General features: G+C 43.0%; 1 protein-coding gene across 1 annotated transcript in view; it reads right to left on the reverse strand.

The window, feature by feature from the left end:
- CDH13 (cadherin 13) overlaps positions 1–24,204 on the reverse strand; it is an 897,713-nt gene that overhangs the window by 186,382 nt on the left and 687,127 nt on the right. The gene's annotated exons all lie outside the window — the stretch shown is intronic.

Here is a 24,204-nt window from a genome sequence, read left to right on the forward strand (position 1 = left end):
GGTTCATTACACATCCTGTCGGAACGCCCGACAGTCTGTAACATGGGATTCCAGCAGGAGGTAACAGATGACTGAAAAAACGGCAGGACACGCGTGGGTGTGATCCACTGCAATGGATCTGAAACAGCCATTATGGCCTCTCTGTAAAGACTGAACAAGCACTGCAGTGGGTGTGGCTGCCATGGCTTGCCAGGGGCCAGCCCGAGTCCAGTCTGCTCCCTAAGCAGGAGCCCCCACGGGGAGGGAGCTGGGACGGGATCTCTGCAGGACTTAACTGGGAAGGAAGGTGGCCTGGCAACCAGGAGCCGGCGTTTCACAGCGGAGGGGCTCAGCTCAGCATCCCTCACGCGGGGGGCCTACTCTCAGAAAATCACTTGAAAAGTAACTACATTTTCCAAGCACAGCCTCTGTGCGCTATTTCATTTAAATGTCAACCACCTCACAAAGCAGGACTATTAGCCCCGCAACATAGGCGATGATATTGAAGACCCAAGAGGTCGAATTACTTCCTCGGAGTCGGTGAGCTCAAGGCCAGTGGCAGAACCAGCACTAAACAAGCCCACCTGACTGAAGCTGGCTTGTGTCCTATGGAAAAATCAACAAGTACAAGAATTACCCAGTCACATTCTTTTCGGTGTGTGGTTGGTCTCCACACACACAATATGGATTGATTTCTCTGATATCCACCTGCATCACTGATGATCACGTCAATATCTATAAAACTTTTACATCCCTTTATGCCTCTTAAGGGGCTTTGGCAGGGTTGTCACCCAGTTCTCCCAGCGAACCTCGGGGTAAGCCAGTCTTTACCGTGTGTGTTACTGTTGTTGACACCACGAAGTTAAGGAATCTGCTGAGTGTCCCCTGGCTATTTTACTAGTATTAGCACAAGAATTCAGGGCCCTTGTTTTTTTAGATTATTGGCTTTTTCACTTTTTTTTCACTTCAAAGAGCAGAGTACGTTCTCTCTTGGGGGCTGGTGGTGGTGATTACTTTATAATTTAAAACCACAAAACCTTAAAGCCAGAAGGAACCTTAGAGGGTGAGAAATAAACAGTGACAGGTACTACACAAGGTGGCACATGAAATGATTTAAATTTAAAATGTGATAGAAAAATACCGCTTTTCCGTCCACAGTGGCCCAGTGGTGATATGGTATTTCCTACTTAGATATGTTTACTGAAGTAAAGGAAAGTGTGTTGCTCTAAAAAGCATACGAAGCAAGTATCAGAACAGGTATTAGACAGATATGGCTAATTTACGAAGGTGAAACTTACCAAGTTGAAGTTTGGGAGACAACGGCTGAAACCTAAGGAGAGGTCACGTAGCCCATGGCTCTCCTTTAGTGGGATTTTTCTCTAAAAGAAATGAAGACTGAGTGGGCAGGCCCCGGGCAGAGCCCTAGGGCAGGCCCTGTGCCCTTCTGTACCTGGAGCCCCCAGCACTCGCTAGGCTCTGCCAGGTCAGCTGCAGAGCTAGCCAAGTCTAAAGTTAATGAATCCACCTTCCTGTGAGTGTCCCACTGAACACTTCCAGGACAATTTTACAGACTTGGAAGCCATAATCAAAACGATCAATTGAGTAGCAAACATACACACTTTGGCAAAATCATATGCAAACAGGAACCTAGCTCTGATGCCATCCATACAGTGGGTGCTTGTGTGATGACATCTAGACACAGGTTATTTCTACTTAAACATATCGATCATGGTCTCATAGACTAAACACAGTGAAACCCACAGGGCAAACCCTCCACCCACTTTAGTACACATCTACATAACCATCACTCAGATCACGGTGCAGAGCACCCTCTCCCCTCCCAAGCAGACTCTCTAATTGCCAAGGGAAGTTTATTCCCAAGGTGCTTACTATTCTGACTTCTATCGCCACGAATTAGTTTTGCCTGCTCATGAACTTCACTTCCTACTTAGATATGTTTACTGAAGTGAAGAAAAGTGTGTCATACAGAATATATTCTTTTGTGTCCAGCTTCCTTTGTTTGACATTGAGTCCATGATTGTCATCCATGCTGTGTGTAGCGGTAGTTCATTTTTTTGCATTTCTGCCTACTTCAATTTATCCATCCACCCACCCTCCCACCCATCCATCGATCCATCCATCCATCCATCGATCCATCCATCTATCCATCCATCCATCCATCCATCCATCCATCCATCCATCCATCCATCCATCCATCCATCCATCCATCCATCCTACTGTTAATGACACTTCTGTTGTATTCAGTTTGGGCCATTACAAAAGACACTGCAGAAAATATTCTTGTGTGTGTCTTTAGTAGTTATAAGCATTCAGTTCTCTTCGGGACATACTGAGCTGAGGAGATAAATTGCTGGGTCATAGGGTCTATGGATATTTGGTTTTTAGTACAAATCATGAAACACTTCCAAAGTGAAGCAACGTACATGTCTATTACAACATGCGAGGGTCGCAGTCACCCTACCTCCTCGAGGGGCAGCACTCGATGTCGTCAGTCCTTTTCATTTCAGTTTTGGACAACGTGTGTATCTTGAAAGTACCCAAGCTGAAGCCCCTAGGCCCTTCCTTTTTCCTGAGCTTTAACCTTTATTTGTTATTGCCTGCTGTCTGTTTTTGCCTGAATTCTTTTCACGTATTTTTCAAACTCAACATTGCCAGCAGAGGACTTCATGTGTCCTTTCTGACCATTTGCAAATCACTCTGTATCTTCTAGTTCTAAAAAACTCCCCAAAGCGAAATTCTTCATGCATTTCCCCCCAGTCACTTTTGTTCCTGCGGCAGTACATCAGGAGGACTGCGTCTCTGCAGTGTTTCTGGTATCGGGGTTCCTCCTCTTCCCTCTCCCACCACCTCTGCTCCAGTTCTGCCTTCATTATCTCTTGCCTAGATGATTTTAAGTTCAATAAAAGAGGTTTCTTTAAACAGCTCCTTTTGGACATTTTCAAAATGGCTTTAATTCATTTTCTAGGCAACTTCTCTGGCTCCTGATCAAAGGACCTATAAACTCATAACTGGATTAGTGTAATATTCAAGGTATTATAGTTAAAGTGGCTAATTTTCTCTCTGTGTTAGCTCACTGAAATGCCTTCAAATGAGAAATGTAAAAATGTGATATGAAATTCATTTTCATAAGTGTTTGTTTTTTGGAAGTGTTAGCTCTATGTATCTGGGCTATTACTGAGGCCACTCAGTTCCTCTGGAGGCCCTGAGCTGGAGGCTGCTTTGTGTCCACATGTCCAAAATTGCCTTGTAAAGGCCGCTGGTAATCACTGGGCTCTAATGTTGGGCCCAGGAAACCGATAGTTGTGACTGTGCCCTCCAAAGTCATCCTGTTTGGCTGAGACAAGACACGCCTCTTGGCATTTCTCCTTTCATCCTGAAGGCATCCTGATGCCTTCTAACCTAACTAAATGACCTTGGACTTCTGATGTGTCTGATCTCTTGGCTTCTGGGTAGGCCATGGCTGAAAGGCAATGGTAAAGTTCAGTGGCTCTGAGAACCAGAGTACTTCTGGGACCTGGGATCAATGAATCCTAATTCTGATGTTACAAACTATAGGGTCAAGTCACTTCACTGCTCTAGGACTCAGTTTCCTCATCTGTAAAATGGAAATAATATTGTACCTATGTCAGAGGATAGTTGTGAAAATTAAATGAGACTGTTTATATAAAGTCCATTTAGTGAGCACAGTCAACAATTTGAGTATTATTAATGCTGAAAGAAAGTCTCCAAACTGTCCATTTCCTTCATTCACACACTACTTTGTTCCTAACCATCTTATTAAAGATGTTCAGAAATTCTTTTTTTCCTTTTGAGTTTCTCCCTTTGGACTCATCTTTAGGCCTTTCAATCAGTTTCCCAGACTTCAACTGCAACAGAGATAGTAACTTCCCAGCGACAGTCCATGGCTTCCTCACACATCTTAGCTGCTGTCAGCTGGCTGGAGCCACATTACTACTTCTAGCCAATGGGAACTATCGTTTCCAGGTTGAGGCATTTAAGAGCTTCTTAAATGCTTTCAACTTTCTTCCTCTGCCACAGCTTCAAAAAAGGTCATGTGCTCCACACAGGACAAGTTGGCAGAGCCTGCCAGGCTGCGTCCCTTAGTAACTGTGTGAAGTACAGCTCCTGAGCAGGTCCATGTTGGACATGCAGCTTGAGCAAGAAAGAATCTTTATTGTGTTATGTTTATTAAAATGTTGGGGTTAACTTATTATTGCAGCATAGCCTAGTCTAGCCCTAATATACAAACTGCTTCAGTCTGTTAACGAGCCTCTTCTGGACAGCCCACGTTCCTGCACTGTCCTGGAGGCTTCGCAGGCTGAGGACAGCCTACTGCCCGCCCTAGGACCTTCCCAGAGCCACCCCCTTATATCCGCTTACCACTGGGCCCTGCGAAAGATCGGTAAGGCCCAACAACCCTAAAAAGTCTTTCTGGAGTCAGTAAGAGATTCTAGGAACTCACTTCACTTTCCCCTTTGCCAGAATTACTGTATGATCATCCAGGAAAACATACAGTTAATGTATCTAGACGTCCTTCAATTCTTTAAATATGCCAGCAACTTCTTATATTCATTAGTCTCTCTGCCTATAATATTTTTGCTCTAATTTCTATCCCTTTACAACCGTTCTTAACAATCTCCAAGTCTCAAAATAAGCACCACTTCCTCCAGGAAGCCTTCCCTGATTCCCCCAAGTAGGTGAGGCTCTGTCTGTTGTATAGTTCAATGCCACCCAAACTCACCCTAAGTAACAATCAGAACACTTGCATGTATTTAATGTCTTCTCTGCTAAGCTATAAATTCCATGATGACAGGGGCTGAAGCTGGCTTATCTACCACTATACTCTCATTTCCAAATTCTGCACCTGGAAGAGAATAGGTGCTTAAAAATTATCTGCTAATCCATAAAAATTATCTGCCTTTATAAATGAGAGAACAGTTCAGATAGCTGCAAGCTCTCACATTAAAATCCTGTATCTAGAATGAGAGGATTCTCCTTTGTGATAGCCCATAACTCATTGTACTGTAAAGAATTGTTTCCTGCAAATTGCTTTCTGCAAAGTTTAGTCCCGTTTTGAAAATGTGAAATAAAATCAGATCCTTGGCTTCTTGATTCGGCCTCATACATTAGCTCACTGTGATGTCAGCGGTATTTTTGTGGGCAGGAAATTAGTGGAGTGTTCACAGAGAGAAATGTCATGAAAGTCTAGCTCAAGATCTCAAAATTATAGAGTGCTCCTAACTCCACCATGGAGGGAGCTTCAGATTAGAGCAACAACTCTTCAGACCAGGCGGTCTCAATGCTGAATGCTTTTGGCTTTTCATTCCTTAGTTAGCAAGGCAAAGAAACATTTCAAACAGCGCAAAATACTTGGCGGAAACTTTCTATCCACCCTCCTACGCCAACAAGTGACAGGAGCTCTCCCAGGACACCCCTTTGTTACACACATTTACGGCAAAGATAATAACCTGCTACAGATTCTTGGATGAAGTCTTGGAAAGCCATGTATTTGAATAAACCACTAGGAGCAATTTCTGAGTTAATTTTCTGGGTTGGAATAGGAATGGAGGCAACTCACCCAACACAAAGAACAGAATAACAAGATACTGTTACACCCACATGTATCAGCTTTTTATTTCTTTTCTTTTTCTCTGGCATACACACACGTGCACACATACCACTTCTCTTACTGCTACATTTTTTTTTTACATTATAAAAAGCAACTCATTAATTTATTTTATTTCTGAACAAAATGAATGCTTTGCTTGGTGTGGTTTTTGTTCCCTCACGCACGCTAACAAATATTGTGGCTTTTGGAAAAAGAATGTACCTTTTTCCCCTTGATTATGAAACCCCGGTTCTCATATTTTGGTAATATCTCTGTTGTGACATCTAGAAATTCTAAGTATTTGAGAACATTTGCATTTCCTTTTAACATGGGAAACTTTGACAGTTGGGGCAATTTTCCAATCATTCGCCCCAGCGAATCTAAGCTGGTATCTTTTCCTAGCTGGCATCAAGAGAAATTACAACACGGTGTATATGATTTCTCTCCTGATTACAGAACCCCTCTTCAACTGTGTCACTGAAGAGACCAAATACAGGCAGACCTTTGAAATAAGAACCGGTCCTGACTATTTATTACTGCTTGTTAAGTCTTCCTCAGTTCATAAAAAGACAGGAACTGAAGTCACTGCAGAGAAAAGAGCAAAGCTTAAATGGGAAATGCTGCGTAAATTAGTTTTCTAGTGGGTTTTTCAAAGTTTCCAGAATTCTAATCAAAGAGGCTCAAAGTTGGTTAAGAGAATCCTTAAAAATAATCCAATCCAACTACTCAGCTGAGGTTTGAGTCCTCACAGTAAATTTGCTAATTCTTCAGAAAAGAGCCCAGAAGTGTGAAATGACTTGCCTAAAGCCCTCGCCAGCTGACCCAGAGCTCACTGGATGCTAGTGGGCTGTGTGAGCCTGGGCAGGAGGCGACCTCTCTCGACCTACATTTGTATATGTCCAAATGGAGTGTATGAATGTCCTGGGGCTGCCATAACAAAGAACCCAAACTGGGTGACTTAACAGGAATATGTTCTTTCCCAGCTCTGGAGGCCAGAAATCAGGAATCAAGGTGCCAGCAGGGTTGAATCCTTCTGGAGGCTCTGAGGGAGACTCTGTCCCAGGCCTCTCTCCTAGTGTCTGGGGGTTTGCTGGCGATCTGGGCCTTTCTAGGCTTGTAGACATCAGTCCAGTCTCTGCCTTCATTTTCACATGGCATCCTTCCCATATCTTCTGCGTGTCTCTTCTTTTTTTTAAGGATAATACCACATTGGATTTAGGGCCCACCCGAATGCAATGTGACTTCACCTAATTATGGCTGACTCTTGAACAACATCCGTTTGAACTGCTTGGGTCCACTTATACGTGTTTTTTTTTCAATTGACTCTTGTAGTTCAAACCCACATTGTTCGAGTCAACTCTGAGGTTGGGAATCTGCAAATGTAGAGAGCTGACTTAAGTTATACCAGATTTTTGAAAGCACTGGTGGTCGGTGCCCTGATCCCCCCATTGTTCAAGGGTCAACTCTGTATCTGCAAAGACCCTATTTCCAAACAAGGTCACATTCTGAGGTTCTGGGGGAACACGAACTTTTAGGGGACACTATTCAACCAGTAAAGAAAGTGATAATGGCACTTAATCATAGGGTGGCTGTGAGGATTAAATGTATGTAAATAAATACAGGGAGCAAAGAGCATTGCCTACCACACAGTAAAAGCATGATAAACGCTTCTGTGTCAGTAGCTGACCCTAGGCCCAGATTGCATTCCTACACAGCACACAAGATATTTTCATTCTAATGTCAATGCTTTTAGCTTCTGGTGACAAACTTTTAACCTCCAAGACAGTCCCTATAGGACACACAAGGCAAATTTTAGCCAAAAATATTCTCTTACCTCTTATGCCCTTCACTTCTCTACTTTTCGTCTAAGTCTTTACCAACTCTTTGGAGACTGGAGAAGGGTTGGAAAAAACTGATCTGGAACCTGACTCATGCTGTTGTTTGTCTTTGCACCCGGTAAAGAAGCTTGTGCCTTTTGGAGGTGTTTTCCAGGTGCATAACTGCCATCGATCAGAGTGAGGAGGTCCTGAGAGTTTGTAGCAAACCGCATTTCTGGTGCTTCGTAGCAGCCTTTTCATCTGGCTTCCTGTCCTCAAGGTCTGAGTGAGAGGCTGTGTGATTAAGGCCATCTTCAGGCCTGACCATTTATCTCTGCACCATGCTTCGCAACTTGGGCAAAAAGTAAATCCAACTCAGCTTACTTTGTTTCAAAATCCATTTCCTGTGGTACTAGCAAGCATTACAGGCTCAATGATAATTCTTGAATTGTTTTACCAGCCTAATCCTGGAGCTTAAAATGAGGTCCAACCCAAAGAGATCTGGGCTTTTCTTTCTTGCTCTATTTTTGTCGAACCTGTGAAATACTTCCTGGATTTAGTTGGCTCTTCAGGATCAGGATTTATCAGTGGTTCTCAATTGCCAGTGACATCGTCTGGAGGGTTTGTTGAAAACAAAGATTGTGGGTCCCCACCCCCAAAGGGAAGCAAACAGAGTTTTCTTTCCTAAGGGGTTCCCAGGTGCTGCCAGGTGCTGCACATTTAGAGAACAATCTAGATCAATGTCTCCATGAATGCTCATTTGGAATGTATTTCTTCCCCAAGCATCCCCCCCCCCCCTTAAAGTACTTTTTGGTGCTACTAGCTACCACTTACTGAGGGCCAAACACATGCTGTAACCACTGACCAGGCATTAGCGCTGAGAGGTAGGTGCTTCTATTGGCCCCGTTCGAGAGTGCGGGAAATTAAACAACCTGCCCAGGCCCCCAGGCCAGGAAGCGATGAACCCCAGAGCCTGGGTCCTCAGCGCTCCTGGCCTTGGGCTTATTTCTCATTGAACATTCAGTGTCCATTGTTAGTATTCTAGGCTTCCGACCTTAACCCCTCTTTTTTTCTTGATTCTCCATCTGCCTCCTATCACAGCTGAGATACTTTCGTCTTGTTCTTAGTATCCGACACTACGTGATGTGATGCATATCTGCCACAGGGTTTGGACTGCTCCTGAGCAAGACAAGCATAATGAATTGGTCCACATGGGTACACTTACTCAAGGTTCTTCCCTCTGAGCTCATGGCTGCCTCTTTCTCTGTGAGTGTGTATGCCGGTGAATGAATGTGTGTGTGTGTGTGCGCCTGCATGTGAGTGAATTAGTGAGTGTATGAACTGTCCTTTCTTTCATGAGAAGGTAATAACAATGTTGCAAAGTTTTAAAAAAATATTCTTACTTGGCAACATTAAAAGTTGGTAGGCATTCTGCCAGTTCTCAAAGTTTTTAAGGAGGAATTTTTGTGGGTGTGAAATTTTAAACCCTGGGAACTGTGGACCTTTATCACTGATGCTGTAAAAGGCTTTTAATAAATGTAATTGTTCTCCTTTGACTGTTCCAGGACACACAGACACACACACACACACACACACACACACACACCCCTTTTCAAACTGAGCATCTACACAGGTGGGTGGAAGGAAGCATGCTATTTGGGTTAGAAATTCTGGTTCTGTCTATAGGTAGATAGACAAACACCCCAAGCCCAAGCTGGAAATGAAACATTGGTGTTGAGGGCACCGGCTTCTACTCCTGTCCCCTGGGTCTCTTTCTTTCTGTGGGAGAATCGGGCAGGATCTCACAACTCCTGCAGCCCGTAACGCTTTCCTATTCCCAGGGTTATTGTTAGCTGTCAAAATACCTATACTGTAATTTCCTGATAACATTTTGAGAAATGGAAACTTTTGCCAAAGAAAGAAAATTATCCCCTCATTGGTATGTTGTGTATTTTTAATATTCTGTCAGATTTAGTCCACTTATCTCTATAATTTCAAATCTTACTGTACCATTTATAGGCAGCAAAAGAATTTTCACAGGCAAGTGAAGTCCAATTGAGGGATGGCGTGTTTATCAGTTTCCTCAAAATGTCATCTAAATTCATATTTCACATTCTAAGATCTGTGCTGTGTCCTCTCTCCATCTCAGAGAGCAAACAATTACACACATCCAACTATCACTTCTAATACGAATAAAAATGTTCTTCACTTTATCTGCTCTAAACCAATATCCCTGAAGAATTTAAATATCTCACTCTTTTTCTGTTATCTCTTACAAAATAGCCCCAAGAGAAACCCATCAGATACATTTCAGCCATCCACTCAGACGGCTACTGGGCTGAGTCAAGAAATCAAATACCATTTGTAAAACAAAGAGAAAACACTTTTAAAAAATCCATTAAGGTGAGTTAATGACAGACACAAAGGAGATGTGCCTACAGCATCCTACTAGAGGCTTCCAACACTCTGTCCAGGTTCCTGCCACCGGGCACCTGCTGGCTGTGTGACCTGGGCAAGCCATCTACCCTCTTTGAGCTTAGTCTACTCTGATGTACTGTGAAGAACACAGCAATCCCCCAAACCCATAGGGAGTAAGACTTAAAATGAAATTTAATGAAAATATTTAGCCCAATGAATGGCTCATAATGAGTATTCAATAAAAGTTAGTTTCTATGATTAGTATTCCTTTTTATTGCCAAATTAGGACTCTTTGATAACTCAAGTTTGTTTCATTTCCTCTGACTTCCTAATTTTTGCCTTTATATGTTTTCTTCCCTCTGCCAAGAACAGTCATCCTCCCCCTATCCCAGAGATAGTTATTTTACTTTCTAAGTTAGAGGTCAGCAAACTACGGTCCACTCGGCCAAATCTGGCTCGCCACCTGCTTTTTAAAATAAACTTTTATTGGAACACAGCCATGCTCATTTAATTACGTGCTGTCTATGGCTGCTTTTGTGCCACAATGACAATGTTGAGTACTTGCAACAGAGACCACATGGCCCACAAAACCTAAAACAACTGAGGAAATCAGAAAAGACAGAAAATGAGAAAACAAAACAAAAAATAAACCAATACACAGGGCAGTGGTGAGCTTATTGTTGTGTATTAGTTATCTGCTGTTACGGTTCTCTTGGTGCCCATGCTCAGAAGGAGGACCATTGTGTTGCTTCTGAATGTAGAAGGCAGCAGTCCAGGAGATGTTTGGATGATCAAAAATAGAATTTTTGGGGAAAGGGGCAGATTTCACTGTAGGATAGCTCTCATCTTTGAGCGGTCACAGAATTCCTCCTTCCTTGCTCCTGGCACGGCCTTATATTGTAGCAGTAAGCACGGAGGTACTTTTTGCATTTGAGACACATTAGTTCGGTTGAACAAAGGTTAGAACCATGACTTATTTATTTCTGCCATTCCAGCACTTGGCACAGAGTATGCTAGAGAGGAGATGGACTCAATAAACACTGAGCAACTCAATCAAAGGTTCAATAAGCACATGTTTTTCTGATCTATCCTTGAAGATCATGGATGACATGGCAAGAATGCCCTCACTCCTGCCTCCCACTCCCGGAGAAGACATCACTGATCAACTACTGAAGAAACGGCATGCGACTCAGAGTCCTTCCCTGCACAGCTCTCCGGCCAGCCGCTGACAGCCTTCGGAGAAGCGAACAGTTAATCTATCTTCCATGTCCGAGTGTGCAGACTGTGGCCGCCTCTGCGTGTGGTTACAACATTCACCAGCCAAGCAATGCACTACTCTAACCGAATATCCAGGTTGCCGTTCCCTCCCTAGAACCAACTGTACTAAATCAGTGCATTCATTTGGGGGCAACACAAACCTAGGTTGACAGTTCACAATCTGATGCGTTTTCTCATTTCCTTTGCTGTCAATTACGAGAATCACTGGGAGGTTGTGTACTGAAGCATCCCTGGAGACCCATCACGTGTGGGCTGTGACAGGTAGACCCAGGGGAGGCAAAGGCACAGAGTGGCCATCAAGAATGCCTCTGTCTATTGAGATGGAGAGCAGGAGAATGAATCCGAGGGAAGGGGGAGCATTAAGCAAGGGAGATGAAGCTTCTATTCAATTCCTATAAGCTGAGGTCTTTATAAGTTTTATAAACCATAAGGTTGTCTTCCAGATGTCAAGATTCCCCCCTCCCTATGGCCTATGCCGTTCTCTCGGCAGCCCAGGTGAGTAGATGAGGCAGAAGCTCCGGAGTCAAGTCCCGTTCCCGAGCTCTCCAGCATGTGAATCAGGCGAGTCATATCAGTCCTAGGGATTCGTTACCACTACGGTAAAGTGTGTGTGGTAATCTAGTGAGTGTTATGACCCTAATTTATGCCTGGCTGAAAAAATTGGTGCTGTGATTGTCCACACTACAGATGTCCAGGGTTGAGTATGGCATAACCTCCCTCACATATATTAGATAACCTAACACCAAGAAGAGGTGAGAATGCAGAAGCCTCTCAACTCTTCCTTGCCCCAGAGATCCAGAAAACTAGAATTAGGACCTGAGGAGTTTTCTACGGAGAAGAAGAAGTCTGCAAAAACAGTTCATAAGAGAGAAAAAAGATCTAAAGAAATTTAATTTTGCTTCTTTTGCTTCTTACTCTCCATAAATAGAGAGGCCGTTCATTGCATTTCAACAGTTATTTCTATAGTTGTTCTTTGCAAAGGTCAAAAGAAATTCATTTCCCATGGCTCTCTTATGAACACAGAAACACATACCATAACATGTCTATTAAGCTGCCTGTTGGAACTGGTGAACGAAGAAGTGAGCAGCTGGTCAGCGTGTGTCCAGGTGAGGAAAACCCCAGTTGTGGTTGTGTCGCTTAAAGAAACGAGAGTCTCATCACTGCAGGTGAGGAGGTTTTGACACGATTTACTTTAATTTGCCCTTAAAAGTATTTTTTTCCTGACATTTGAAATGTTTTGCCTGTGGCCTTAGCAATATTGGCAGAGGCCATGATGCCTGGTAAGACTCCCACTGTTTGGTCGACGAATAAACTGGCTCTTGTAGAAACCAGTCTCTGAACTCAAAGGTGACAGTCCTGCTGTCCCTCTGCCCACTGCGGTGTGGTGTCCTAACCTGAAATCCCCTGCCCTCAGGACCCAATACAACTGCTTTTTAAAATGGTGAATAGAATTGCATTTTTATTATCCAAACAACACATGGTCACTGCACCCAAACTAGAAAATACAGATAACAGCAATAGCTAACCCACACCCTCTACTCTTCTAAGTATGTTTATAACAATTCATTTAATCCTCACAACAACCCTTTGAGGGAGGCACTGTTATGATTCCCAGTTTACAGGTGAAGAAACTGAGGCACAGTTCCAACGGAAGGGGTTTGTTCTCTATATTATGCTACTTCCTTCCATCCAATGGAGCCTTCTGGAGCATTAATGGTGATGTGCGGGAAGAGTATTTCCAATGACATGGAAATCATAATTATGGCTACCAGTTACTCCAGCTAACATTCCCAGAATTACAGAGTTCTTGTGAATAATTTCATCTGGCTCCAGACTCAGCTCAAGGAAGAGCTCCCTCATCTGGGAAGTCTTCCCTCCGCACCCTGTTCTTCCTGCTATCAGGGCTCTCACATAACAAAAACAGTCATTCTAAATGGGTTCATCCAGTATTTAGTGTATGTGTAGACAGCACTTTCTGTTTTATTACTTTTGGGTTGAACTAGTTGCTTTAACTATTGTAACCAAATTTTGAGTTTAGAATTAATTAACAAGTGCCTGAAATTATCTGTTTCTTAATCATGGGAAATGGACTGTTCTGACAAAAAAAAGAAATAAGATCCATCATTCATGACCTAATTCCTGTCCCTATAATCCAACTTCAAGTGTGATTAATAGGTGTGGTCAATATTTTGAGGGTGGACCTCAGATATAGACACATGAATACATGCATCAGTCAAAAGATGAAAGTGATACTATCCGACCATTCTGAGCAATGGTTCAACAGATCAGGGTTGGCCAGTGATGGCCCATGGGCCAAATCCAGCCCACTGCCTGGTGTTTTTTTAAAAAAATATATATGTTTTTATTGATTTTTTTAGAGAGAGGGGAAGGGAGAGGGAGAGAGATAGAAACATCCACGATAGAAACATAAGACGGCTGCCTCCTGAACACCCTCTAGTGGGGATTGAGCCCAGAACCCAGGCATGTGCCCTGACTGGAAATCGAACCAGCGACCTCTCGGTGCCTGGGAGGACGCTCAATCCACTGAACCACACCAGCTTGGAGCTTTTTGCTTTTTTTAATGGCTACACTTTAAATGGTTATATAAGTACCTACATAATATTCTCAATTTTGCCTCTTGTCCCCCAAAACCTAAAACATTTACTACCTGGCCCTTAAAGATAAAGCATGCCTATGTCTAATCTAATAGATATCCTATAATTTGAAGTCTTTTCATTGTTGAATGTGACATAGAGCCATATATCCAACAAAGTTGATTGTGCCTTTAGAACAACAAGTAATATCATCACCAAACTTGCATCCTATAGAAGAGCACAGCAAATGAGACACCCCCTTTAAACAAAACTGAATGAAATGTGGATCCGAGGCATTCTGAGATGTCATCATTACTTGAAATGGTCTGCTGCTAGCTTGCCTTAATCTGAGTGTTTCAGCTTCCGATCATCTCCCCTTAAAATGCTTTACAATGAAAGCATCCCACAGCTGTTGTAAGAACCCTGGTCCTGGCTAGAAGCCAAGCGTGTTAAAGGTAAGTTTGAAATAGCTACTTTCCAAAGACTCTCAACCAACTTTTCCTAAACAGTGGTTGTCCTCAATGTGGTAGAAGCAAAGCTTTTCCCTATTTTCTCCACCGGTTTAAAGTCAGAACCGAACTAGATGGTCTTTTTATATTGGGAGGGTATCTCTCCGACAAGGACCTCACAGGGATGTGATTGAGAACAGTGTTATTTCAGCACAGTAGCTGGAAAATCTGTCAGTGAAGAAAATCAGGCCTTAACATGCTAATCACAGTTCCTGGCTGATAAAGGGAACTAAACTGCTCTCCAAAGAAACTTTTTTTCCAAAAAAGAAAAACTTCAGTTTTATAGGGTACTTTACATAAAATAAGATGGAGGGATTTAAAATGACAGAAAAACAAAAGTACTCTAAATTCATCATCACACTTATTTTAAGTAATTTTACCATATAAAAACAAAAAGAGAAAGGAGAAAAAAAAAGCTTAGACAATTAAACATCTGTTAAATCCAAAAGGATGAATCCCTCTTAATGACAAAGTTGAGTCTCTTGATTCAACATGTGCCAAGTAACTACTGATTGTCTAGTACTTTAAGATGCACAAGAACAGAAGACAGAAAATAGGCTGTGTCTACTAATCTAATGAACAGCTTGGGAATTTAGATTCAAGTGGTAACTCCTTGTCTCTCCCCTTGAGAATGCTAGAAATCTCTGTGAATTAAAACCCATCATTCGCCAAGCATTCTTGTCTGCCTCTCAGTAACTTTCCTTTCCTACTGATCTCTCGTTTCACTTATCAGCTTTCTCTCCAAGTCACAGCTCTGAGAACACTGTGTTTAATGTTTAAATATGGTTGGTGGTATTGCATTTACAGTAGGATATACCCATGATCTGTAGGATGACATTTACAATTTCTTTAAAAAAAAAAAAAAATCTTTATTGATTTCAGAGGGGGGGGGGAGAGAGAGAGAAACGTCAATGATGAGAGAGTCATTGATCGGCTGCCTCCTGCAGGCCCCCAACTGGGGATCGAGCCGCAACCCGGGCATGTGCCCTGACCGGGAATCAAACTGTGATCTCCTGGATCCTAGGTCGATGCTCAACTGCTGAGCCATGCTCGACGGGGCCATAGGCTGACATTTGAAGCCCTTTGCAATCTTGTATCAACTCCCCACCCTTTCCTGGTATCTGTCTACAGGACGCCCTCATTTCCCCGTCTTTCTTCTAGTAACATATCAATGTGCCACGCCTTTGCTTATGCTGTTCCTCTCCTGATGATGCCCTTCCGTCAACTTCTTCACGGAAGGTTTCCATTCATCTATCAAGGCTTTGCTCAAACAGCATATATTTGTGTGTATTTGCTATTAACACATCTGCTCTACCTCCTAACCAGGCAGCTTGATTTTTGCATCCCTGAAGTTCAGCATTGGTAGGTGCTTGACACATGTGTGTCAACATCTGTTCCTGAATTTTGGCAGCTAGATTACCTTAGTGTTTCACTGAATCAGTGTTTTGATTCTCTGCTGTGTGGGCAGAGTGTAAATGTACTTCCTTCACGCTCCTCCTTCAACCTCATTGCCCATCATGAAAATAATTATTATCAACTAATATTTACAGGATGATATATCTTAATTAATCTTCCCAATAAGCCCATGAGATAGGAAGTGTGATGATCCTCATTGTGGCAGATGAAGAAACTGAGGCTTAGAGAGGTTAAGTGACCTGCTCAAGTTCTCACATCTGATAAGAGGTGGAGGTAGCTCTGAATCCATAGTCTAAAGCCAGCACTCACACCCTTGGCCCATGACTCTCAGATCAGGTTTCAGCTAAGGTGAGGTCACACTAAGTAAGTGACGAGACACAGTCCTTCCTAACTTTCATGGGTTGATAGGCCAACCTTGGAGGTGTGGGGAGATGGTTAGAGTCACCAATAGAGCTCTGAGACTCATCAAGGTCTCCTGCTAGAATTTATCCAGAATGGAGAAGTGAAGGATGCCACAAAGTAAGGCCCTGATCTCTCACCCCACTGCCATCAGCAGGAGGCCTGCGTGCTTGCAACTGGACTTCAGACCCCAGGGCTTAGCATTCTACCTTAGGTATGTCCCATTTCATTTTATTTGCTGACATAACAGAGCCAGTGTGATTCACATAGGGTGGCTCGCCATCTGTGTTTCATTTGCAAGGACAACGTGTTGTTCTAAAAATAATAAAAATTTATTTACATCTACTTCTCCCCCCCCCCCCCCATTTTCTCAGCATCAAGTGATATAAAAACATGGAGGAAATTATCCCAACAAAAATATTTATGAGTAAATACCTTGCAGAAAAGATGAGGATGCCACTCTCTAAATAATTCTGGTCCCACCTACCAAGACAAAGAGAGGGGATATTCCTGACAGCATGATTGAATCGTGTACAATTGCTGCCAATGTTTTAAACATGATGATAACGAGAAAAGTATTAGCATTAGATCAGAGCAGCTGAAAATATTTATTTTCCTGAGAGTACGACAACTACTTCTAGCTTTCATTCAAGGCATGGCAGGAATTCTATTCCTTATTACAGCGATTTTCAACCAATGTGCTGCAAGAATTTAAAAAAAGAAAATATGTCTTTATTGATTTCAGAGAGAGGAAGGGAGAGAGAGAGAGAGAGAGAAACATCAATGATGTGAGAGAGTCATTGATCAGCTGCCTCCTGCACGCCCCCTGCTGGGGATCAAGCCTGAAACCCAGGCATGTGCCCTGACCGGGAATCGAATCTTGATCGCCTGGATCCTAGGTCGATGCTCAACCGCTGAGCCACGCCCGGCCGGGCTGCAAGAATTTTTAAAACATGCAATATCTGACTATTTAGTTAGGGGCACTGACCTCTTTCCCTTAGATTGTCAAATAAAAAAATGACAACAGCCAACACAAATGAATCAAAATTACACCTATTTTTTTGGTCACATTGGCAAAAAAATATAGTCTATTTTTGGTGTGCTGCAGAATTTTAGTAATTAGTGTGCCACGAGGTGAAAAAGGCTGAAAATTGCTTCCTTGTTACTACTACTTTATTTTTAGGCAGCTTGACTTGATGTCATTTTCATAAATGTTTTTAGTATGTTTCTGGAGATACACCCTGTGCGACAATACTCTAACTTAAATCATCTTGACCAAGCACATAGTTCTTTCGACTTGCAGCTACACGTCCAATTTCATTGATTATTTTGCATGAGATGTTGCCCCTAAGATTCTTTAGTTTTCTTTTCTGACATATTCAAGGACTCCTGGATCTCTCATAGCAAAAAATGCACAGAAATCTAAAAATAAGTCCTTATGTGACACTTACTATGGAACGAAGGAAGGAAATTCTCTCTGTTTTCATAGTTGGCCTAGAAATTGGGGCATGATAAAGCTTCAGAAAGTCCTTTAACAGCTGAAAAGAGAAAATAAATTATGCTCACGGTCCTAATATTTTTTATTGTATGTACATTTTTATGGGTAGGCTATCACTTTCCTTAGATTATCTGTAGGCTATCACATAATAAGATAAAGGTGAATTCAAACAAAGATAGCAAAGTGCTCAGCTCAAACTCCTTAAAAAGACTAATGATATTCTCACAGTTCAGGTGTTAAGATGGTGTTTTAAGGGCCTTTTTTAGAAACTGTTTCCATTTGGAAAAAGAAAAAAAAAAAAGAATGACAGAAAAATAAGAAAAAATCCCCCCAAAACTTACCATTAGTTACTCTGAGTAGTTGCAAATTGTGGCTATGTTAAAAAAGTTGGCAGATTTCAGCTGATGAATTTCAGTCTAGCAGCCAAGATGATCAACTAAATAAACCATTTATCAAATGTTAGGAACCTTTATCTGATTTTATTTTGTACTGCAGACAGACATAGTTTAAAACCATAGACAGACCTGTCAGAATGAGGGGCTGAGTATGTTTATAGAAAAGAATAAAACAGTGCCCCAAATGAACCCAATTTTGTTTAGTAGGATATATGGCTCTTATTTTCTCTAAATGTTTCTCCAAACACTTAAGCAAGAGACACAGCTCCTCATGCTCACCCTATCCTATGGTAGTTTTTAGAGCCCAGCGCAGTTGCCCACACAAGGCAGGTGCAAGGTGAAAAAATTCCATTACTGGATGATTACACAAGAGCATGACCAAGCTCTCAACTAAAATAAAATAATTTCCTCTGTTTACATACCCACGCTAGAATGTGGGTCTCGCAGTAAGTTCTCAGATAACTTGTTAGATATTTACTCATAAATATACACACTGAAGGAACATAGGTCATTCATTGATCTATCCATCCATCCATCCATTGAATAAATCTTTTCTGAGTGCTTATTATTTATTTAGGTTGGGCAATATGAATAGAGATGGAGCAGAGATCCAAAAATCTCTTTCTTCAGGAGGTGTATGCTCTGGTATGGTTTTAGAAAAAGTAAATGGAAGAGTTTATAACGGAAAATGCACCGTGTTTCCAAGTGAAACTTGGTATCTCAGCTTACCACTGAGCTTACGGTAAGGCAAGGGCAATGAATGAATGGTCACTGCAGCTGCTCTCACGACTCAGCTGAGAATCTGAGGAACTGCAATGAACCCAGCCCAGCATTAGCCAAAGTGGAGAGGTATGACTCAGAACAAAGCGAGCATGGGCTCACTATGTGGAGAGATTCTTCTTTGATCTGTGATGTATGGTTAGAAACGGTATGTAAAGTTCTCACCAGTAGTTGATGAGAACTGGAACCTGGTTTGTCAGGAGCCATAGAAAGTGTGATGAATGGTAGTGACTGTGTTTGCACAACGCTATTTGCAACATGAGTGGAGGCTGCTCACCTCTTGAAAAGGTGATATAGTTGGTAGTGCAGATGTCATTATCATAGTCATTACTGATGAGGAAATGGGCTTACAGAGGTTAAATGATTTGCCCAAGGTCACACAGCTGGCCTGGTAGGGAACTGACACTCCCAGGCAGCATCCCGCAGGGTAAATGGCACAATGAAGGCATTCGGTAAGTGTTTTTTAGTAACTATCATCTCAAGGTTGGAAAAGACATTATGGATATAATCTTTGCTGGTTACCCGCTCTTACAACGTACTACTACAACAGATACAGGTAATTACAATTTTATTATTTACAATATTATTTAGAATGGACAACGTGCTTTACGGATTTTGACAGATCTGACCCATGCCAACACTTGAGCTGAGGTAGGTGCTGTTATTCCATTTCATAGATGAATAACTAAGGCGCAGAGAAGTCAAGCAGCTCACTGTTACAGGCTGGGTTGTGTTGCCCCCAATATATAAAGTCCTACCCCCAGTACCTGTGAATGTGACATTTGGAAATAGGGTCTTGGCGGACATAAGCAAGTGAAGACAAGGTCATCGGAATGAGTCCTAATCTAGTAGGACTGGTGTCTTATAAGAAGACGCAGGCATGCATGGAAGAAAGGCCATGCAAAGACACAGTGTGAGAAGCAGGTCATGAGGGAGGCGGAGACTGGGGTATGAATCTGCGAGCCAAGGAATGTCAAGGATGTTGGCAACTACCAGAAGCTAGAAGAGGCAAGGCAGGAGCCTTCCCCAGAGCCGCCAGCACCTTGATTTCTGAGCTTCAGAGCTGTGAGAGAATACATTTTTGTTGTTTTAAGCTACCTGGTCTGTGGTATAGAAGTCCTAGGAAACTCATTCACTCACCTAGACAAAAACCAAATAAGCGATGGGGCCAGGATGCTGACCCCAGACCAAACCTCCTAAGTCTTCAGTACATTGAAACATGGTCTCCAAGGGGATTCTCCAATTTGCTACACATTTGAATCAGCTAGTTTTTTTTTAAACTACTGAGGCCTGTGCCCTGCCACCTGAGACTCTGATTTTATGGATCCAGCCTTGTCTGGAGCACCAGGTTTCTAAAGCTCCTCAGCAAAGTTTGAGAACCACTGTGCTAGTTGATTCGACTTCTCACCACCTGGGACCAATCAGAAGAAATCCACCTCCTGTTTCCAAAGGCCAGCCCTCCTTACACACAAAGGCTCCCCTCCTGTTCCCTCTAAGCCCCTCTTTTTTCAGGCTACACATCCCTAGGGGGTCCACTGTTCAAAGCAGGAGCTCAGTCAATGGTGCTGCTCCAGAGGACTCCTGAATCACAATGCGTATAAATGCACCAATTTTGGGGGAAGCGAGACAGTATAGGTTAGCTTTGAACATGGTGGAAGTTGGAACTGACCACTGTCACTTCCACTCTATCATTTTCTACATAGCCCTGGTGTTCTCCCCAAAGTCACAGCTCAGTGGGGGAGGAACATCTCAAGAACTCTCTCCTCCACCCACTCCACCCAGCAGATGGCATCTGCTGGGCAATGCTGGCCTGTTAAATGGGCAGCCAGGTCAGCTGATGATTGTGGTTAGGATGGAGGGGATCATCTGTGGTTCTCGGGAGGTGGGGAAAGTGGGTGGGTTGCCTTCTAGCATTTTCATGTTACCCAGGATGGATGAGAGATGGGCAGTCTTGCTCCTTTGTGTGCTCTGGGTCCAGAGGCTGCACCCCAAACACACCAGGAAATTCAGAGAGAAGCAGCATCAGCTGAGCTGGACCCTTGTTACCCTGTCAGACAGTGTGGCCTGGGCATAGAGAGATCATACATTTCATGCTGCCTGCCACTCTCTTCCTTACATCCTTCTTTCCATTCCTCAACAAAATATTTTTTGAGCATCTCACGTGTGCTAAGGACTGGGAAAACGTCAGGGAACAAACCGGATGAAATCCCTTTCCTTCGGGAAGTGTGGAGAGGAGCAGATTAGTGAGGGCACCCGCCTCACTTGACCTCACTTGGGACATCCTGGGGAGTGAGGGTCGGAAGTAGAAAGGGCAACAATCAGAATGGTGACATATTGCCCCTATGGAAAATAGTATGGAGGGTCCTCAAGAAATTAAAGATAGGACTACCATATGACCCAGAAATTTCACTTTTGGGTATTTATGCAAAGAAATCCAAAACACTAATTCAAAAAGATATATGCACCCCTACATTCATTGCAGCATTACTTACAATAGCCAAGATACTGAAACATCCTAAATGTCTATCAATAGATGAGTAAATAAAGATGCCCCCCCCCCCCACACACAGTGGAATATTACTCAGTCATAAAAAAGTAACCTTGCCGTTTGGAACAACGTGGACGACCTAGAGTGCATTATGCTAAGTGAAATAAGTCAGACAGAGAAAGACAAATATCATACGATTTCACTTATACGTGGAATCTAAAGAACAAAATAAACAGAAGAGAAACACTTACAGATACAGAGAACAAAACGACGGCTGTCAGATGGGAAGGGGTATGAGCAAAATAGGTGAAAGGAATTAGGTACAAGTTGCCAGTTATAAATAAAGTCAGGGGATGTGAGGCGCAGCATGGGGAATATAGTCAATAGCACTGTAACAACTGTATCTACTGTCAGATGAGCACTAGACTCATGGGGGGATCACTTCCTAAGGTATATACTTGTCTAATCACTATGTTGTACACCTGAAACTAATATAATATTGTATGTCAACTGTAACTGAAAAATAAATGTTAAAAAGATCATTTACTGGTGTCTTTGACTGTCTTCATTGACAAGCTTTATTACAAAGTAAGAAACTGAAAGGCAGGGAAGGTACATAGGCAAGCTCGCAGAAAACAGTGCATGTCGATTCCTGGAAGTATTTGTGAAAGGAAAGGTACTAAATGTAAAATCAAAATGAAAAAATTTACATTGTATCTAGTGCATGTCAACCAGCCGGTGTGTTTCCGGAGCCTCCACTCTTAACAAGGTGGGGGCTGGAGGGGAGCAAACTACTTGTACAGTCTCAGGGGCCCCAGCTGTAAAGGGGTCCCTGACTTATTTGTTTACACTCACAAAACTCAACACCCAAACAGGCTATATGAAGTACTGGGAGTGAAGACAGGGCGACTAAACTTAAAATCACCTGGAATCAAACAAAGTTTGTAGAGCTCCCGCAATGGAGTATTTTCTTGACACAGCAGCGGTGCATAAATCTGTGTTAAATATTCTGCCGGGTGGTCCAGAAGTAGACGTTTAAAACTACCCTAAGACAGGAAGCTTACTCTGAGGGTCTCCAGAAATAATGAAGAGTGACTGCCCGGTCCTGCTGAGGGAACCTGTCAGATGCGCAGGAGCCATAGGAAAGGCAGTGAGATGAAAACACTGCAGACTGTGGGAAGCCCGACTGGAAGTCCGTCTGCTGCGCGAGTTCTGTCCCTTTAAAGAAGAGTCACTGGGAGTCACATTCTCCTTCAGCGAGCTTGCCGACAAGCAGCTCAGGGCAGCACGAGAGAACAGGCGATCTCGCCTAAACCCAGGGATGCTCCCTTCGCTGACGCTGCCTGGGTGAGCACTGAACTCCAGGAACCCTCACAGAAAAGAGACACTCTTCATTCATTTCCATTGATTTTCCAATTCCTGTTAAATTGTGTTTCTCCCTTTTTTTGGAGCTGTTTATGTGTGTGGCTAGAAATGCTTAATTCAACTCCCATAATTATATACTCATTGCAACTTAACCAAAACCCAAATGAAAAGATAATGAGCTTGAAACACATCTGTCACCAAAACAAACCTTAAAAAATGGAATAATCCACTGTATTATCACTTTGATTTATAGAGACAGAACATTTCCTATAGGTAAAAAGAGAACTGAGAGGGACAAATCACTGCACTTTATCTCTCCTTTGTAAGAATTTTCAAGTACCTTTGGGAAAATCAGGGGTGTGGCCAAGCTGGGGTGTGTGTGTGTGTGCATGTGTGTGAGGGCACGTGGGTGCTGGGCGCATGATAAAGACAGAGTTGGAAAGTCATTACTTGCTTCCACAGAAGATAGTATGGCAGTCAGGCAGTCATATAACAGGGAGGGTTGCAAGCAGAATAGGAGAGAAAATGAAGGAAATTGACTCAATATGTTCTCTCCACACCCCCCCCACCGCTTTCCTATTTTTAACTAGAAACAATCATGTTTTTCAAGTGACAACCACAGTTTCAATGCAAATTTCATCCTCACCTTCCCTTGCAATAATTTCCCATTTCTAGCTATTTCCCTCCCCTCAAGTATAAAAATCTAGCATCACTGCCAATTCATTCTTGCCTATGTGCCAAAACTGATATACTTAGAATTTTTTAAGGAGTGCTCGAACTGTACTAGGCCATGGGGTACATACATGCAAACATTCTCTGTTCTCAAGCAATTTACAGTCCAGGCCAGCGTTGCCCACAGGAATTTCTATGACGATGGCAATACTCTATATCTGTTCTGGCCAGTCCAGGAGCCACTAGCCACAGGAGGCTACTGAGTACTTAAAATCTGGCTGGTCTGACTGAGAACCTTTTCACATTTAATTTCAATTACTGACATTTAAATTTAAATAACTACATGTGGTTATAGTGTTGGACAACACAAAGAGGAGGGGGATATTCTTTAAAGAGACAAATGACAACTTAAAGGAGCATTTGTAAAATGCCATGTGGCAGCTACCAGTAAGTGCAGGCAGAGAAGAGAGAAAGAAGACTGGAAGACTCAGGCGGGGGGACCGCTTCTCTGAGCTGTATCTAACCTGCATCTTGTGAGGAGCTACAGCATGGGAAGCAGGGAGGGGAGGGGAGGGGAGGGGAGGGGAGGGGAGGGGAGGGGAGGGGAGGACATTTCTGACCCAAGATCTGTTTAATCAGGAACACCGAGGGGAATACTCACAGAGCCCATTAGGGAAACCCAGCCGTTCCTGCAGGGCACATGGTGCTTGTGGAGGGTCAAGGTTGCTACTCATGTCTGTGGGGTAATGTCAGGAGCAAGAAATTCCAGGATGGGAGCAGATATGGGGTGGGAAGAGGGGCTGATGGATAGATGGATGGGTGGGAGTCCCCAAGTTGGTTTGGTATGCTGTGTTTGAGGGGTCAGGAGGCTTTCCTACTGAAGGGAGTCTGCAGTGGCCTACGGGACAGACCTGAACCTCAGGAGGAAGGGCAGGGCCAGGGGGCACATGGAGGAGGGGTCATACCT

This window comes from Miniopterus natalensis, chromosome 18 (assembly GCF_054644295.1).
Source record: "Miniopterus natalensis isolate mMinNat1 chromosome 18, mMinNat1.hap1, whole genome shotgun sequence".
NCBI lineage: Eukaryota > Metazoa > Chordata > Mammalia > Chiroptera > Miniopteridae > Miniopterus > Miniopterus natalensis.